Source organism: Trachypithecus francoisi, unplaced genomic scaffold, assembly GCF_009764315.1.
Source record: "Trachypithecus francoisi isolate TF-2019V2 unplaced genomic scaffold, Tfra_2.0 Lachesis_group21, whole genome shotgun sequence".
In the NCBI taxonomy this organism is placed as follows: Eukaryota; Metazoa; Chordata; class Mammalia; order Primates; family Cercopithecidae; genus Trachypithecus; species Trachypithecus francoisi.
The window spans coordinates 41,260,709-41,281,072 of record NW_022681467.1 but is presented as its reverse complement, the minus strand read 5'-3'; the positions used below and the strand labels follow the sequence as shown (position 1 = coordinate 41,281,072).

At 40.0% G+C, this 20,364-nt stretch overlaps 1 non-coding gene across 1 annotated transcript; it reads right to left on the bottom strand.

The window, feature by feature from the left end:
- Positions 1 to 17,720: 17,720 nt before the first annotated feature.
- On the bottom strand, positions 17,721 to 17,827 carry LOC117069183. Its single transcript, XR_004431428.1, has one exon. It is a non-coding gene; the product is annotated as a U6 spliceosomal RNA (small nuclear RNA).
- Between the last annotated feature and the right edge of the window lie 2,537 nt (positions 17,828 to 20,364).

Sequence of the window (20,364 nt, the reverse complement as noted above, 5' to 3'; positions counted from 1 at the left end):
CCCAAATGAAGGGCTAGGAAAAGAACCAGTTATCCTCTTGGATAACCTACTTAGACCTTATGTCTCTTTCATACATTCATCTGCCAAGCCTGGGTCATGAGAGGAGGAAGGGAGAGAAATTGCTTGACCAACATTAGCAAAAGAGTAATTGTCATAGATAAGTGGAAGGAGATCAAAGGGATCAGTAAAATGCAGCCATACGAAGAGCACAACCACATAGACATATACACAATGGCTGTGGATTATATACACTGAGAGCCAACTAAGCTTTCAGCCATGCTACTGAAGAAGATATGAAGCCCAAATTGCTTTTCCTTGTCAGGGTGGCTAATGTTAGTAAATGTCAGATAGAATTTTTGGGGAAAGAATATCAGAATCATTGTTATTAAAACTGAAGTGGTTATAAATCCTGAAACTGTCACCTGTGACTATAACCCATCACTTCTGTCTAGTGGCATAAAGTATATATACCAATGAGTCATTATAGAAGACACCTCTTAGTAACCCACCCAAATTCCCTTTACTGGTGTGTGCACTCATCTCAGAGCTCCTGCAAATGTTGTGGTTAATAATGTACATCGGGAACCTTCTCCAGAGAATAGTCTTTGGTTGATGGGAGTTACCTCAATCAGAAATGCCTGCCTCTGGGGGCAGTGTATGCCTAATACAGAGAAACAGAAACTGGCATCTTGTCCAATATTCTGACTTTTTTCAGGGCTGCCTAAGGGACTGGTTTTTGTCTCACCTGGCTGAAAGCACTGATAGAAGAATCAGCAAATTCAAAGAACACATCATGACTTGTTCTTTAGCTAGTCAAAGGTGAATACAGAAAAAAGAATGAAAAAGAGTGAAGAAAGACTAAGGGCTTTATGGGGCACAATCAAATAGATCAACATATGTATTATGGGAATACCAGAATAAGGAGAGAGAGATAAAATAGTATAAAGCTTACTTTAAAAAATAATGTCTGAGGCCGGGCACAGTGGCAATGTCTGAGGCTGGGCATGGTGTCTCATGCCTGTAATCCAAGCACTTTGGGAGGCCAAGGTGGGTGGATCACAAGGTCAAGAGATCGAGACCAACCTCACCAACATGATGACACCCTATCTCTACTAAAAATACAAAAATTAGCTGGGTGTGGTGGTGTGTGCCTGCAGTCCCAGCTACCTGGGAGGCTGAGGCAGGAGAATCACTTGAACCCAGGAGGCGGAGGTTGCAGTGAGCCAAGATCATGACACTGCACTCCAGCCTAGTGGCAGAGTGAGACTCCGCCTCAAAATAACAACAACAACAACGTCTGAAAACTTCCCAGCTGTTCATAAGTCAACATCTGAATTTATGAAGCTCAAAAGTTCCCAAATATGATCAATCCAAAGAAGGCTACACTGAAATACATTTAATCAAATTGTTAAAAGCCTGGGTTAAGGAAGGAATTCTGAAAGCAGCAAGAGAAAAGCAACTCATCACGTATAAGGGAACCCCCATACAATTAACAGCAGATTTCTCAGCAGATAACTTGCAAGCCAGGAGGGAGTGAGATGACATAATCAAAGTAGTGTGAAAAAAAAACTTGCCAACTAAGATTACTATACCTAGCAAAATTATCTTTTAAAAATAAACTACTGATAAAACATTTCCTAGACAAAAACTGAGGGAGTTTGTCACCACTAGCCTGCCTTATAAGAAATCTTTAGGGGGTTCTTCAAATTGAAATGAAAGGTTGGGCACAGTGGCTAACACCTATAATCCCAGCACTTTGGGAGGCTGAGGTGGGAGGATTATTTTAGGTCAGGAGTTTGAGACCAGCCTGGCTAACATGGTGAAACCTCATCTGTACTAAAAAATAATACAAAAATTAGCTGGGTATGATGGTGTGTGCCTGTAATCTCAGCTACTCTGGAGGCTGAGGCAGGAGAATTGCTTGAACCCAGGAAGCGGAGTTTGCAGTGAGCTGAGATCGCACCACTGCACTCCAGGCTGGGCAACAGAGAAAGACTATGTCTCAGAAAACAAACAAACAAACAAAAACAAATTAAATGGAAAAGCACTGAATAGCAATGCAAAAGCATAAGGAAGCATAAACCTCACTGAGAAAGGTAAATATATAAATACAGAATAATGTAAAACTGTAAAAGTGATGCATGAGTTACTTTGAACCTTAATATGAAAGTAAAAGATAAAAACTTGTTAATAAACACACAATATAAAAAGAAGCAAACTCTGACTACAGGTACTCAAAGTGGGTGGTTATGAGAGGAGTCAAAGTAAAGTTTTTGTTTGCAGTTGAAGTTACCAACTTAAAATAGGTGGTTATAACTACAATGATGAACGGGTCAATTCAATAGGAACAAACAATTGTTAAGTCATGTGTACTCAACGTTAGCTTAAATATAAATATGTAAATATATAAAGCAGATATTGACAGATTCCAAAGGAGAAATTGATAGCAATCCTGTAATAGGAGACTTCAATGCCCACTTTCAATAATGGATAGGATTTCCAGGCAGATCATCAATAAAGAAAGAGCTAACTGGAGCAACATTGTTTACCAGATGGACCTGACATATACAGAACATTCTACCCAACAGCAGCAGAATACATATTCTTCTCAAGAGCATACAGATTTTTTTCTCCAAGATTGATTACGTGTTAGATTAGAAAACAAATTTTGACAAATTTAAGATTTAAATTATGCCAAGTGTCTTTTCAGACCACAGTAGAATGAAACCAGAAACCAACAGCAGAAACAAAACTAGAACACATTTAAAGATGTGAAAATCAAATAACATTCTCTTGAACAACCATTGCTTCAAGGAGGAATAATAAATATAATTAGAAAATACCTTAAGACAAATGAAAAGGAAAACACAGCATACCAAAACTTATGGAATGCAGCAAAAGCAGTACCAAGAGGGAAATTCATAGTAATAAACATCTACATTTAAAAAAGTACAAAGAGCTCAAATCAATAACCTAACTTTATACCACAAGGAACTAGAAAAAGAAGAAAAATTAAGCCCACAGTTAGCAAAAATGATAAAATCAGAGCAGGCATAAACAAAATAGAGAATAGAAAAATAGTAAACATAAAGTCAATAAAACTAAGAATTGGATTTTTGAACAGATAAACAAAATGGACAAATCCTTGTCCAGACTGAAAAAGAAAAAAGTAGAGAACATTCAAATAGGTGAGAAATGAAAGAGGAGACATTACAACTGGTGCCACAGAAATTTTTATTTAAATTGGCTAACCTAGAAGAAATGAATACATTCCTAGAAACATACAATCTCTCAACAAACAAGAAAAATTCTCAACAAAGAAAAACTCAGGACCAGATGGCTTTACTGAATAATCTTACCAAACATTTCAAGAATAATGAATATGAATCCTTCTCAATTTCTTCCAAAACATGGAATCAGAGAAAACTTCCAAATTCATTATATGAGGCCAGCATTACCCCAATACCAATACCAGACAAAGATACTACAAGAAAAGAAGACTACAACCCATATCCCTGGTGAGTACTGATGTAAAAGTCCTTACCAAAATACTAGTAAACCGATTTTAACAGCACATTAAAAGGATTATATGCCACGATCAAGTGGGATTTATCACTGGGTTGCAAAGAAAGTTCAATACACACAAGTCAATAAATGTAATACACCGTATTAATAGAATGAAGAAAAAAATCATATGACTATCATAATAGACATAGGAAAAGTATTTGACAAAATTAAATAACCTTTCCATGATAAAAACATTCAACAATATATTAATAAGAATAGAAAGAAATTTCCTCAACATAATAAATTTCATACATAAAAAGCCATAACTAATATCATATACCATAGTGAAAAACTAAAAGTTTTTTTTTTCTAAGATCAGGGATAAGGCAAGGATGTCCAAACTCAGCACTTTTATTCTACATAGTACTGGAAGTCTTATCCAGAGTAATTAGACAAGGAAAAGAAATAGAATGCATCTGAATTGGAAAAGAAGAAGAAGTAAAATTATCTCTGCAGATGACATGGTCTTATATGTAGAAAACTGTATATAAAAAGACTCCATCAGAAAACCATTAGACTAGTAAATTCAGTAAAGTTGCAGGATAGAACAAAATCAACACTCAAAAGTCAGTTGCATTTATATAGTAACAATGAACAATCCAAATAAATCTGTTTTAAATCGCATTTACAATAGTTTGGAATAAACTTAATGACTTGTACACTGAAAACTACAAAAAATTGCTGAATGAAATTAAGACAAAAACAATCGGAAAGATATCTTGTGTTCAAGGATTGGTAGACTTAATATTGTTAAAAATATTTACACTACCCAAAATAATATATGAACTCAACAGAAACTCTATCAAAATCCAAATGGCATTTATTGTAGAAATACAAAAAAAATTCTAAAGTTCATATGAAGTCTTAAAAGACTCCAAATAGCCAAAACAATCTTGAGAAAGAAGAATAAAGCTAGAGGCATCACACTTCTTGATTTCAAAACATGTTTCCAAAGTTATAGTAATCAAAACAGTATAACACTGACATAAAAACAGACATGTAGACTGATAGAACAAAATATAGAGTCCAGAAATAAGCCCTCATATACAAGGTCTAATGATCTTTAATAAGAGTTTTAAAACTACACATTGGGGAAAGGGTAGTTTATTCAATAAATGTTGTTAGTATGGACCCTTATACCATATACAAAAATGAACTCAAAACGAAGTTAATTTTTTATAAACATCTATAAAACTCCCAGAAGAAAACAATTAAAAAACATGACATTGAAAAGGGGAATGATTTTTTAGATATGATACCAAAACACAGGCAACAAAAGCAGAAATAGAGAAATAGGGTGACGTCCAACTAAAAAACTTATGAAATTGGAGAAAATATTTGCAAGGCAGATACTGGATAAGAGATTAATATCTAGAATATACTTTAAAACTCCTTTAACTCAATAACAGCCCCCTCAATAATAAATACTCAAATTTTTAAAATGAGCAAAGGGTTAAACAGACATTTCTCCAAAGAAGATATACAAATGGCCAACATTTATTTGGAAAAATGCTTAAAATTATTAATCATCAGGAAAGTGCTAATCACAACCACCATGAGATATCACCTCATACATTAGGACTACCACTATTTAACACACACACACACATACACACACAACTCCCATAAAACAAAAACAAAACAGAAGATAGCAAGTTGGTAAGGACATGGGGAAACGGGAACCCTGTGCACTGCTGGTGGGAATGAAAATGGTGTAGTGGCTCTGGAACAGCATGGACATTCCAAACAAAATTAAACATAGAACTACCGTGTGGTTCAGCAGTCCTACTTCTTCATATATATCGATGAGAATTGAAAACAGGATCTTGAAGAGATACTTGCATGCCCATGTTCATTTAAGCATTATGCAGAAACCCTAAGATGTGGAAGCAAACTAAATGTCCATTGATGGATGAATGGATTTAAAAAAATGTGGTAAACACACACCCACGTACATACACACTAGAGTATTATTCAGCTTTCACCAAGATAGAAATAACAGCTCCATCAGCTGACACAACAAGAATGAACCTGGAGGACACTGTGCTAAGTAAAATAAACCAGATGCAGAAAGACAAATGCTGCATGATCTCACTTATTTGTGGAATCTAATACAGTCAAACTCGTAGACATAGAGAGTAGAGTCGTGATAACTAAGAGCTGGAGGGAGGAAGAAGTGGGGAGATGTTGTCAAAGGGGTACGAAGTTTTAGTTGTGCATAATCAATATTTTTTTTGAGATCTAATGAATAGCAATGTGACTATAATTAACAATACTTTATTGTATAGTTGAAATTTGGTAAGATAATGTATCTTAAGCATTCTCACCAAAAAAAAAAAAAAAAAAAAAAAAAAGAAAAAGAAAAAAACCAAGAAAGGAAAAAAGGGGAGAAAGAAAATGGTAACTATTTGAGGTGATAGAAAAATTATCTTGACTGTGCTGATTATTCCACAGTGTATATGTGTATTAAATCATCAAATTGTGTACCTTAAATATATATATTTAAAATATATACATTTAAATATATACGTTTTAAAAAGTCAAATGTGCCTCAATACATTTAAAAAATATATGTGAGGCAGAAACTAAAGGACCTGCAAGGAGAAATAGATGAATCCATTACTGTAGTTGGAGACTTCAACATCTGTCTCTTATGAATGGGATCCAGCAGGCAGAAAATTAGTAAGGACACGGTTGAACTCAACAGCATCATAAATCAGTCGGATATACAGGCATACCTCATTTATTGCACCTTGTTTTATTATGCTTCACAGATATTGCATTTTTACAAATTGAAGGTTTGTGGCAACATGCATTGAACAAGTCTACCTGTGCCATTTTGCCAATAGCATGTACTCACCTCATGTCTCTGTGTCACATTTTGGTAATTCTCATAACAGTTCAAACATATTCATGGTAGTTTTAATAATCTTCCTACCGGGTGAATTCATTTGCAGGACATTGCACATAAACCCAGGACACAGGTACAATCAGTTGTATACATAATGTCTCATGTCAGAGATGTTTATAATTGTCATTGTTTTGGTCGTTTGAGCACTAGCATCCTGCCCTTCTCAGAGCCCAGAAAGTGTAAGACATATTAAAAGTCGCACTTGGGACAGCCTTGGACTCTGAGAGTGGAAATACTCTTGTCTTTTCTTCAGTTATAGCAAATGAGGTGCATCTCATAACCGCTTATTCTAGTGAGAAACAAACATGGTAAACCCATTCTTTTCTCTTGTTACCAGAGGAGGAGACCCTAGAGAGAGGTTCTGAACCTGGTTAGGAGCAGTGTAGGGATGAAACATGAGTATGGGCCTGATACTGATGGTAAAAATATCATTAGGAAACCAGATGGGAGATTCCATAATTCCAACTGCTTGCTTAACCTTTGTGAATAAGTTAGCATAGGATGGGAGCAAGACGGTGGAAGGAGGAGCTTGTCTGTAAATCTGAAAACATATTGCCTACTCCTCTTTGCAGAAGAACACAGAGTGTTTCCCAAGGAAAGTGTGAAACAGCGTGAACCGAGCTGCACTCCCAGGAATATACCAGGGGAACAGCTGGTATGATGGGCTGGATTTGGCTAAATATGGAAACTTTAGTGTAGCTGAGTATAGTATATAAGTATACAAGTTGAGGGTGTTTAGAAAGGCCAGGTTCAAGGGGAGAAAGAGAAAGAGAGAGACAGAGAGAGAGAGAGAGAGAGAGAGAGAGAGAGAGAGAGAGAGAGAGAGAGAAACTGAGACTGCTTTTACCAGAAGGAAAGCAAAGAGAGAGGCTTGGTGAAAGAAGAGAGAGAGAGGTATAGCAGTCAAAGAACAGTGGAATATTTAGGAGAGATAAAGAGATGATTTTTAAGGGAATGTTACCATATGATAGTGATGTAACTTCCTCCTCATGTTTTCATTTTACCATCAGTAAAATTCCCAATATTTATAGAATTGGATTTATGTTTCTTTGTGAGTACAGTGATGTTTAACAGCGGGCCCATAAAAGATACTGATTGTTCAGCACCACTGGGGAATGTCTAGTTGTATGTAGATCACACACACATACACACACAGACACACACACAGATACACAAACACATACACACACAGGCACACACACACATGCGCACACACACCCCCCCCATGCAGATGTACCTACATGGAGCAAATACATTAAAATGATAACATGATAATTTCAGGGTCATTAAATTGCTGGTAATTTTCTATTTGCTTCTTATTGTTTTTCAGTTTTTGAAAAATTTTCTACAATAAATATGGATTGCTTTTGTAATCATAAAAAGAAAATAATGAGGAGTATACGGAGGAATGGGTAGAAAGCTCAGTCTAGTAGACACAAAACCCCACAATTCTAAGCTTTCTCCACATGTACCTGCAAACTGTTGCCCCTTGGCCAATGCTTGGGTTCAGGGATATGCACGCCAATGACAAGGTCCATTTTTAGGAAGCTATATCTTAGGAAAAGCCCGCACAGGTCTGGAGATGGGTTTAGAGCTATTTGGAAAGGGTGTTCTTGGGTACTTGCTACTCATAGTAATCTAGAAGTGGCAGTACAGTCTCCAGGTGAGCATTTCCTCTTGGTTCCATAAGCTTTTTGCTCTATGGGGAAAAGACAGAGCTAGAGGAGGGTCCCCTCAAAGAAAGGACCTTCTTGTTTTGGTCTATGTGTGGCACAGCCTTCTCCATTTTCCTCCCTTCTTCCTCACTATTCCAAGAGGCACCCATCACTAAGAGATGCATACATACTTAACATCATAAACCTCTAACTTCTATGACCCCTGGTTTGCTGTGATTCATACTAGATGACCCAAGTCCTGAGACCACATGGGTGGTAAGGATAGGACTGAAGAGGGGAGAGAAGCTGGTACATTCAATCTGCCTGGTGCTGAACTCACTGCTTTGATGAGTATTGCACCCTTTTCAAGCTTCATCCAAAGACTTCCTTACAGACTACCTTCCAGACCTGTAAGAATTAACTGAGAAAGTTCCAGGAACTTTTGCTTACATTTCCCCCCCAAAACAAAAGAAAACATCTGGTCATCTGGAGTTGGGAAGCCTTTGGCATGGTGGACACTGCCACTCAACTGATGTGTCGAGTCTGAGAACCATGAGCGGGCAGATCACTTGAGATCAGGAGTTCAAGACCAGCCTGGCTAACATGGTGAAATGCCATCTCTACTAAAAATACAAAAATTAGCCAGGCATGGTGGTGCACGCCTGTAATCCCAGCTACTTGGGAGGCTGAGACAGGAGAATTGCTTGAGCCCAGGAGGTGGAGGTTGCAGTGAGTCAAGATCGAGTCATTGCACTCCAGCCTGGGTGACAGAGCAAGACTCTGTCTTAAAAAAAAAAAAAAGAATTTGAAAACCAGTTGTATGCAACTTTTATCAATTCCAAGGGAGAAAAAAATTTTACTTATTTCCTAATGCATTCACTTTGTGCTGAAGAAAAGGGAGAAGAAGGTGGAGTGAAGTCTGGATACTTATGAGCTATAATACTAGTAACAGTGGAACGGTCAAGAAGTTGGAAAGAAGGTTAAAGAAGGACTCTAGAAAGACTACTGGAGCAAGTGATTGACAGCGGGGAGAGAATAAGAGTCAGGGATAGATAAGATATGGGCGAGAGTCTAGAGGAACTCTCAGGTTCTTTTGGGATCTCGAGTTCTATGAGTATGGATTTCACTGGATGGCTTCATTAGAGTTTGGGGTGATAAAAGTAGACTTCATTTTGGCCAAGGGGAAATAGGGAAGCTCCAGAGGCCAGCACGCTGTGGAGCCTGTGGGAGACTGTAGGAGCAGATCGGGCAAAGGGAATGAGTTTAAGCAAACACAGGACTTGGAGAGTACAAAGAGGATGCTTTCTTAAGAAGCAGTTAAATCCATGGAGTCTGGAGTCTAGAAGGGTTGTTAAGTTTGAAAAGGGTAGATTCTCAGGGTTCCTAAGCCCGTTGTACATACCTACCTGCCCTGACACAATCCCAATAGGTGGATTATTTATTCAGGCACTTCCAAATGGATTCATATATGGATTTCTACACTGACCAGAGAGAGATGTGCCTGGACCGACAAGCAAATGGCCAAGGTTACCTGACCTTCTCATCCATCAGTGGGAGATGGGAAAGGAAGAAGGGAGACAGAGGGTTACCTCCTTGCTTCACCTGGACCCATTTCCATGGGAGAGAATTTCCCAGCCTTGACTTCCGATCAAGCAGATCTAGGATTTCTACTTCTACTACTCCATCTCCAGTACCCTTAGCTTCCCTCATTAAAGCCATGTACCTGACTCTTCTTTCTGTCCAAGAGATCTGACTTCTTCACTGACTTCCCATCCCTGCCACTCATCACATAGCCACTTTTTCTCAACCAGGTCCCCACAGATCTCTCTCTTCTAAACGTACCCAATATCTGTAGAAAGCAACCACCCGTATATGGGCATAGCCCCATAACTTATCCACGGGTGCCCTCAACTTGCTTCTCCATTTATCCTTTCCTTCTTCTTTCCTTTCTTAAGACTCTTCTTCTGTTTCTTCTAGTTGTCTTTAATTTCCTTCATGGAAGGATAGCCTTCAAAGTAGCAGTACACAAAGGTATTATTACCTATTCCTCCATTTGAGAGGGATTAGATTTGTCCTTTTTGCCTAGTTGATTTCATTTCCACCAGTGGTCATTTACTCTTTCAGGATCCACATAACCTCTAATAGACTCATTTTAAAATTTAATAACTTCCAGTAAGTAATCAACAGGAGGTTATAAAATGGCTACTATGTGTCAGGATTGATACCTCTCTATAGGAAAAGGGACTAGGTATTCAAGCATAGATGGATAAGGTAGCTACATGCCTTTCAGCATTATAAGCTAAGTTTTGTAATATAGATAAGTCGAGTCCAGAGCAGAGCATGATAACAAAGCATAAGGGGACTCACAGTCAGTACCTCTGAGTTAAGAGGAGGGGGTAGAGAGGAAGTTGATGGTGAAAAGTTCAGAGTAGGGTCCCTGGGGCATGCTAGACGTAAACATGGCCTCGAGAAATAGGAAAGGATTGGGGCCTGATGCGGTGGCTCACATCTGTAATCCCAGCATCGTGGGAGGCTGAGGCGGGCAGACCACCTGAGGCCAGGAGTTCAAGACCAGCCTGACCAACATGGTGAAACCTCATCTTTACTAAAATATAAAAAGTAGACAGGCGTGGTGGTGCATGCCTGTAATCCCAGCTACTTGGGAGGCTGAGTCAGGGGAATCACTTGAACCTGGGAGGCGGAGGTTGCAGTGAGACGAGATTGCAACACTGTATTCCAGCCTGGGTAACAGAACGAGACTCCATCTCAAAAAAAAAAAAAAGGAATCGGGACACTTTTGAGTGTATATATATTTTTATTCTGGAGAAAATAGACTCAGCCCAGGCTCTCTCTGGACACTGAGAGAGAGGGAAGAAGAGAAGGAATGAAATCCTGTTTTCCTACTTTGATATCAGGTACCTTCCCTGGCCCCCAGTTCTGACATCAGCACTGGGCTGTGAACTTGGTGTTCAACTCAGAACCCCTGTACTTTCTTTTTTCCTTTTGCTCCCTCTTATAATGGATATAAAAGGTCTGGATTCTTTTCTGGAGTCTATAATTTCCCCATAGGTTCTTGCTCTGTCTCAAGTCAGAGGGTCTCTTCTATTTTCACATAGTGCCCTGAAGAGTCTTTTAAAATCTAGGAGCCCTCCATTTGCAGTTCTGTGGATTTTATCAAGAGCATTCCCTAGCAGGGCAAAAATCTGTTTTGACTTCTGTGGGAACACAGGAGGTTTTTTTGTAATGGACAGATGAAGGTGAGGTGGGGTGTATCCCATGGGTATAGTAGGGGCAAGTAACAGATTTATTAGTTACAAATAACAACTAATAGTTCTTCCAAGTAACAGCCACTATTAATAGTTGTTCAAAGAAACATTAATCTAGGCTGGTGTGTTTCAACCCAGATAAGCAGCAGCATGGGACCTGTGTCCTGGAACTATTTTGTTCCTTGTCAGTCTGCTCCAGACACTCTTCCTTTGTGCTAAGTGCAGAGGCCAAGAATCCAGGGCATCACTCCATGCCCTATTCCTGCCCTCACTCGGATCAACCTCTGCCTAACTTATTGCTTTTGCTACCTGGGACACTGCATCATTGGAACGTCACTAATGTCCCATCTGCATGGTTTGTGCCCAAACCAAGATGAGAACAGATCAGCAGTATCTCAGATATGAGACATCTAGTGATGCTGTTGCATCAACAGAATAGTTAGGGAGCTGATCTCTGTGCCTAGGCCCTGCTGCTGGGCTTTATGCCAAGCAAAGGCAAGGTTGCTTGTGTCAACAGGAACAAAATGAGAAGGACTTTCAGAAGTCCCCCCTAACTAAGGACAATTTTCCATTATCTGAATGCCCCACAGTTAAAGGTTTATTCATTAGGGTTAATTTTCTTTTCTTTCTTTCTTTCTTTTTTTTTTTTTTGAGACAGAATCTCACTCTGTCGTCCAGTCTGGAGCGCAGTGGTGTGATCTTCTCAGCTTACTGCAACCTCCATCTCCCAAGTTCAAGCAATTCTCATGCCTCAGCCTCCCAAGTAGCAGGGATTACAGGTGCATGCCACTGCACCTGGCTAATTTTGGTATATTTAGTAGAGATGGTGTTTTGCCATGTTAACCAGGTTAGTCTTCAACTCCTGACCTCAAGTGATCTGCCCGCCTCGGCCTCCCAAAGTGCTGGGTGGAGCCTCCCAGTGGGAATCTCAGTATCCCCAGCCAGGGGTTTATGGATAGGACACTGATAACCTTGAGAGGAGCTCCTAGGAGGAGGGACAGTGGTGGTATTGCAGATCAATGATCTTAGTCTTTTCTGCCTACTGGCTCAGGAGAGTCAGGGCAGCCCAGATGAGGGCGATTCCCCCTAGTGTGGCATACCCACCCCTTCAAGGGAGAAACACTGCTTATTTAAGTGGGTTTCTGACCCTACTCCTCCTAAGTGAGACCTCTTAACAGGAGTCTCCACACACCTCACGCAGGAGTGTTTCAGCTGGCATCAGGCCAGTGCCCCTCTAAGACAGAGCTCTCAGAGGAAGGAGCAGCTTGGCATCTTTGCTGGTCTGCAGCCTCCACTGGTGATAACTCCAGGGATGGGAGGGACCCAGGCAAATAGGGACTGGCGTGGATCACAAGCAAACTGCAGCAGTCCTACAGAAGAGGAGCCTGACTGCTAAAAGAAAAGCAAACAGAATACAACAGCATCAAGAAAAAGGCACCACAAAAAACTCCATTCAAATGTCAGCAGCCTCAAAGATCAAAGGTAGATAAATCCATGAAGATGAGAAAGAATCAATGCAAAAATACTGAAACCTCAAAAAGCCAGAGTGCCTCTTCTCCTTCAGAGAGTTGCAACATGTCTCTAGCAAGGGCACAGAACTGGGCTGAGACTGAGATGGATGAATTGACAGAAGTAGGCTTAGGAAGATGGGTAATAACAAACTTCACTGAGCTAAAGGATTATGTTCTAACTCACAGCAAAGAAGCTAAGAACCATAATAAAACATCACGGGTGCTGTTAATCAGAATAAAAGCTTTAGAGAGGAACATAAGTGATCTGATGGAGCTGAAAAACACAACGTGAGAATTTCATAATGCAAACACAAGTATCAATAGCTGAGTAGACCAAGTGGAAGAAAGGATATCAGAGCTTGAAGAATAAAAGCTTTAGAGAGAAACATAAGTGATCTGATGGAGCTGAAAAACACAACATGAGAATTTCATAATGCAAACACAAGTATCAATAGCTGAGTAGACCAAGTGGAAGAAAGGATATCAGAGCTTGAAGACTATCTTGCTGAAATAAGGCAGGCAGACAAGATTAGAGAAAAAAGAATGAAAAGGAATGAACAAAACCTCCAAGAACTATGGGACTATATTTAAAAACTGAACCTACGAATGATAGGGGTAAATGAAAGAGACTGGGAGAATGAAACCAAGTAGGAAAATACACTTCAGGATATCATCCAGGAAAACTTCCCCAACCTAGCAAGACAAGCCAACATTCAAAATCAGGAAATCCAGAGAACCCCAGTAAAATACTCCACGAGAAGATCAGCCCCGACACATAATCATCAGATTCTCCAATGTTAAAATGAAAACAAAAACGGTAAGGGCACCCAGAGAGAAGGGCCAGGTTACCTGTAAAGGGAAGCCCATCAGACTAACAGTAGACATCTCAGCAGAAACCCTACAAGCCAGAAGAGATTGGGGCCAATTTTAAGCACCCTTAAAGCAAAGAATTTCCAACCTAGAATTTAATATCCGGCCAAGCTGAGCTTCCTAAGTGAAGGAGAAGTAAAATCTTTTTCAGACAAGCAAATGCTGAGGGAATTTGTCACTACCAGGTCTGCCTTGCAAGAACTTCTGAAGGATGCAGATCCTGGACCGAAGGGAGAGGAAGCTGGAAACCATGCATGGGGCTGCCAAGCACCAGGACTTGTTCCTAGACTCCAGCAGCTCCTGGAGAAGGGGTGTGTTGAACAGGCAAGGAGTGGCCCACTCTTGCTACAGACCCCTGGAATTCTAGCTGCAGGAGGCCCCATGAACCCCGTGGACATTTGAGCTGACACAGACAGCTGTTTGGAGAGGTGGCAGGGACAGGACTCAACCTGTGTGGAGCACAGAGAGTTTGGAATGAGGATGGCTGCAGTGGAGCATGGCCAGGGATGCCCGTTCTACAAGGCTTATCACGCTCCTTGAGGTGGCTTTAGTTTTGCTGACTGTTAGACCTGGACAGAGCAGGGCAGTCTTGTCCCTGGGACAAGCCTAGTCTGATGTACTCTTTTTTTTTTTTTTTTTTTTTTTGAGACAGAGTCTTGCTCTGTCACCGAGGCTGGAGTGCAGTGGTGCTATCTTGGCTCACTGCAACCTCTGCTTCTCAGGTTCAAGCGATTCTTCTGCCTCAGCTTTCTGAGTAGCTGAGATTATAGGCACCTGCCATCACGCCTGGGTAATTTTTGTATTTTTAGTAGAGACAGGGTTTCACCACGTTGACCGGGCTGGTCTCGAACTCCTGACCTCAGGTGATCTACCTGCCTCAGCCTCCCAAAGTGTTGAGATTACAGGCATGAGCCACCGTGCCCGGCCTGATCTACTCTTTTAGCAAATTTCTAGGATACAATACAGTACAAACTATAGTTATTCTGCTGTACATTATATCTCTAGACTTACTCATTCCAGATGTTATAAATCCCACAGGTCAGTACAGTTCTGTTAAGGTTTTTTTGCAGTCTGTTTTCTCTCTGTTGTTCACATGGAACACTTTCCATTGTTCTGTCTCCAAATTCAGATTATTCCTCTGTACTCTCTATTTGGCTGTTAAGCTCATCCATTGAGTTTGTATTTCTGTTACACTCTTAACATTTTCTAAAATGTCCATTTGTTTCTTCTTTATATCTTCTATTTCTTTGCTGAGACGTTCTGTTTTAACATCTTTATGTTTGTTTATAATTGCTCCTTCAAGCTTCTTCATGATGACCTCTACAATTTTTGTCATATAACATCGTTGTCATCTCAGTGTTGGCACCTATTAATTGTCTTCTGTCGTTTTGTTTGAGATCTTTCTGGTTTTTGATATAACAAATAATTTTTTATTGAAAGTTGGAAACTTTGAGTTTTATGTTATGAGATTCTAGATCTCATTTAATTGATTTCTTCTGTCACCCTTCCAGCAGGGAAGAGTGGAGCACCACCTCATTACCGCCGGATAGGGGTAGAAATCAGGTTCCCCATTCAGTCTTTGTTGACAACTGAGTTGGGGGAGTGGTTTCTTCTCATTACTTCTGGGCTGAGGTGGGAGGTCTAGCTCCCCAATAAGTTCCACTGACACCTCTTCAGCAGAGAGGGATAGAAGTATCTTTCTGCTCCCCACATGGGCTCCACTGACAGTACATGCATTGGGGGAAGGCAGCATCATTACTGTCTGGTGGTGACCAAAGTCTGGGCTCTTTGCAGGAAGACTGGGGCTCCTCATTTCAGCCTGGTAAAGGCAGAAGTTGAGGCTCCTCTCTGCGCTCTGATGGGGGTGGAACTATGTGTTTGGCTGTACTAGTGGTTATTGTTGAATATTTTCTGTCTTGTTAGGCTGCCTCTTTCCCGGTCCTTTGGCAAAAGTGAGCAGGCTGGTTTTTTGTTGTGTTGTGTTTTGTTTTTGAGGCTGTTATTGTCTCTATTTCTGTGTTTCTGGGTTTCCAGCTTCTCTAGCACCCAGTCTTGAATATGTGAGGCAAAAAGAAAACTCAGTAATCCCGCTGCCGTGCTGTTCTTCAGGTCCTAAGATTTCTGGCTCGTCTGCCTTGCCCTTACCACCTTTCAGAGTCTTCTTGTGTTTGTTTTGTATTTAATGTCCAGGATTTTTAGCTGAACTTCATCAGAGGAATAGGGAAAAGTCCATCTAGTTCATTTTCCCAGAAGAGTAGAAATCTCTGTCCTATTTTTTAAAATAAGTAACTTAGGAGAAAAATTAGGAGAATAATCTCATAATCTTAGCATTGGAGAGAACTTCTTAAGCAAGAAACGTAAAAGATATAAAGAAAAATTAGTAGGCATTATTGATTACTTAACTCTAAATTTTTATAGAACAAAACACATAATAAATAAAAATCAAACTACAGGCTGAGGGAAATATTTGCAATACATATGACAAGCCAAAAGTTATTTTTTCTAATAAACAAATTGATGAGAAAATGACAAACATCTCAATAGAAAAAGATTTGCACAAGCAATTCACGAAAGAGGAAATTCAAATGGCCGATAATTAAAAGCATTTGAAGATTGCTGAAAGTAGGTTTTAAATGTTTTTATCACAAACAAAAGATAAGTATGTGAGGTGATGGAGATGTTAATTAGCTTGATTTAATCATTTCACAATATGTGTATATATAAATGAAAATATCACACTAATATACATAAAATGTTTATTTGTTAATTATAATTTTTTTTTTTTTGAGGCAGAGTCTCGATCTGTCACCCAGGCTGGAGTGCAGTGGCGCCATCTCAGCTCACTGCAAGCTCTGTCTCCTGGGTTCACACCATTCTCCTGCCTCAGCCTCCCAAGTAGTTGGGACTACAGGCACCCGCCACCACACCTGGCTAATTTTTTGGTATTTTTTTAGTAGAGACGGGGTTTCACCATGTTAGCCAGGATGGTCTTGATCTCCTGACCTCATGATCCACCCCCCTCAGCCTCCCAAAGTGCTGGGATTACAGGCATGAGCCACCATGCCCGGCCTCATAAATTTTTTTTATACTTTAAGTTCTAGGGTACATGTGCACCATGTGCAGATTTGTTACATATGTATACATGTGCCATGTTGATGTGCTGTACCTGTTAACTTGTCATTTACATTAGGCATATCTCCTAATGGTATCCCTCCACTCTCCCCCCACCCCACGACGGGCCCCAGTGTGTGATGTTCCCCACCCTGTGTCCAAGTGTTCTCATTGTTCAATTCCCACCTATGAGTGAGAACATGTGGTGTTTGGTTTTCTATCCTTGTGACAGTTTGCTCAGAATGATGGTTTCTAGCTTCATCCGTGTTCCTACACTACAAAGGACATGAACTCATCGTTTTTTATGGCTGCATAGTATTCCATGGTGTATATGTGCCACATTTTCTTAATTCGGTCTATCATTGATGGACGTTTGGGTTGGTTCCAAGTCTTTGCTATTGTGAATAGTGCCGCTATAAATATACGTGTCCATGTGTCTTTTTAGCAGCATGATTTATAATCCTTTGGGTATATGTCCAGTAATGGGATGGCTGGGTCAAATGGTATTTCTAGTTCTAGATCCTTGAGGAATTGCCACACTGTCTTCCACAATGGTTGAACTAGTTTACAGTCCCCACAACAGTGTAAAAGTGTTCCTGTTTCTCCACATCCTCTCCAGCACCTGTTGTTTCCTAACTTTTTAATGATTGCCATTCTATTTGGTGTGAGATGGTATCTCATTGTGGTTTTGATTTGCATTTCTCTGATGGTGAGTGATGATGAGCATTTTTTCATGTGTCTGTTGACTGCATAAATGTCTTCTTTTGAGTAGCGTCTGTTCATATCCTTTGCCCACTTTTTGGTGGGGTTGTTTGATTTTTTCTTGTAAAAAAATATGGAATGCTTCATGAATTTGCGTGCCATCCTTGCACAGGGACCATGCTAATCTTCTCTGTATCGTTCCAGTTTTAGTATATGTGCTGCCGAAGCGAGCACATAAATGTTTTTAACTAAAAAAACTTTAAAAAGCAAAGAAGATTAATACCAGTAGTAGTTAGGGATATGCAAATTAAGCAATTCTGCAATTTCCATAAGACTAGCAGAAATTTAAAAGAGTAGAGATGTTGAACAGAGTATGGGCATCTATTTAAGATAATTGTAGATCTACATTTTTCTATGGATGGATATGCATGAGGAAGAGTCAAGTGAAAAGAAGAAAGTACAGTAGTAGTGAATGTATACATCATAATTTCATTTTATGTTTTCCAAGTATCAAAACCCATGTACATATATGATTGTATATGTTTGTACACAGAGAAAGATGGTAAGGGTACAAAACAGACTATTAAAATTGGTTATTAACTATCAACCACAGCTATTATCATTGAGGGGGTTAGATATGGAAAGATGTGGCTTAGAAATTATTAGCTTTTCTTTGTATGTTCTTTGTACTGTTTCACTTATTGGGTATTCAATGTGTATAATTTTATAATTAAAAATTAATTCATAACTAGGACTCTTAGAAACTATTCCCAATAAAACACCCCCCCCAAAATATTGTCCAAAATACTGAAAATGCATGACTCTTTAAATCAATGAGTCATTGGCAAGAAAGAGGAATTCTTAAAAGCCAAAAATGACATGAAGGTCTCACTCCAGAAAGATAAGGAAATGCTTTCGTTAGAGGCTTCCCTGGGGATATCTGCCAATGCCTGGTAATCTGTAGTTTGAATTTTAGTGGGCCCCAGGCAAGGGCAGGAAAAAAGAGCTAAGCCCTAAGCAATGTGAAAAGTCAGATCAGAAATCTCACTCACAAGGACCCCCAAATGCAGACACATTAATAAATGGATGAAACAGAAATACACACATGCACGACTGTGGTAAAGGAACTTGCCTGTCTTGGCTTTGGCTCTCAACAAAGTGGGAAAAAAGACTATTCTGGGCTGGGTGCGGTGGCTCATGCCTGTAATACCAGCACTTTGGGAGGCAGATGTGGGTGGATCACGAGGCCAGGAGTTCGAGACCGGCCTGACCAATATGGTGAAACCCTGTCTCTACTAAAAATACAAAAAAATTAGCCAGGCGTGGTGGTGCATGCCTGTAATACCAGCTGTTCAGGAGGTTGAGGGAGGAGAATCACTTGAACCTGGGAGACAGAGGTTGCAGTGAGCTGAGATAGCGCCACTGCACTCCAGCCTGGGGGACAGAGCAAGACTCCATCTCAGAAAAAAAAGGAAAAAAAAGACTATTCTGAGAATTTGTAACCGCAGCCTCATTTCCTTCCATGAGAGCAGAGTAGGAAAACCGGCACATGTGCATAGTCTGAGAAATCTAAAGCTATGAATTTAATTCAAAATAGCGTGAGCTGTTAGGGAAAAATTGAGGACAAATTGATTCAGAAGAATGCTCTTTTAAACACAGGAATCCAAGAAATTCCACAAAGTATCGTTACGTACATAAACTTCCCTTAAATATACACTCTCACAATAAAAAAAATCACTCAGATCTTAAGAAAACAAGATGAGGCCGGGCGCGGTGGCTCAAGCCTGTAATCCCAGCACTTTGGGAGGCCGAGACGGGCGATCACGAGGTCAGGAGATCGAGACCATCCTGGCTAACATGGTGAAACCCCGTCTCTACTAAAAATACAAAAAACTAGCCGGGCGAGGTGGCGGGCGCCTGTAGTCCCAGCTACTCGGAGGCTGAGGCAGGAGAATGGCGTAAACCCGGGAGGCGGAGCTTGCAGTGAGCTGAGATCCGGCCACTGCACTCCAGCCTGGGCGACAGAGCGAGACTCCGTCTCAAAAAAAAAAAAAAAAAAAGAAAACAAGATGAAAAAAATCAAGAAAAACAACCAACAGCAGAGGTCCACAAAGACTTCAGATATTGGAGTTACTGTATTGTATAGTAGCGAGTTATTGTATTGTAAGAAAGGAACATAAAAAAAGGATTCCTGATTCTGTCTTTGGGGCAGGAAGGGCACGTGATAAAGACATTCATTCAAAAGGTAAAAGACAAACCAATAAGGGTTTTAGAAGATTACCCTGGATCCTGGAAGATGTTTATAATACATATAGCCGAGGAAAGACGCGACTCCAGTAGAAATCAGCAAGAAAAAGTCAGACAACCCCAGAGAACAATGAGCAAAACAGTTTCAAGGAAAATCAAAGAGAGGATATGCAAGTGGTTAATAAAGATCTAAAAAGGTGCTCAACCTCATTAATAGTCAAGAAATTTAAATTAAGTCCACAATGATGTATTTCTGTACTCATAGCAGGATGGTAAAAACGAAAAGATTCTGACAATTCTACATACAGCATAGATATGGAACAATAGGAACTCTAAATTACCAATGGCAAGGCTGTGAATTGGTCCCAAATCTTTGGGAAATACCTTGGTATCAGCTTGAGAAGCTGAAGATATGCATACCCTGCAACCCGTCATTCCCTATCCTGGATGTATAACCTACAAGAACACCTGCCCACGTGCTCCAGCAAATGCACACAAAGTGTTCATAGCAGCATTATTCTTTT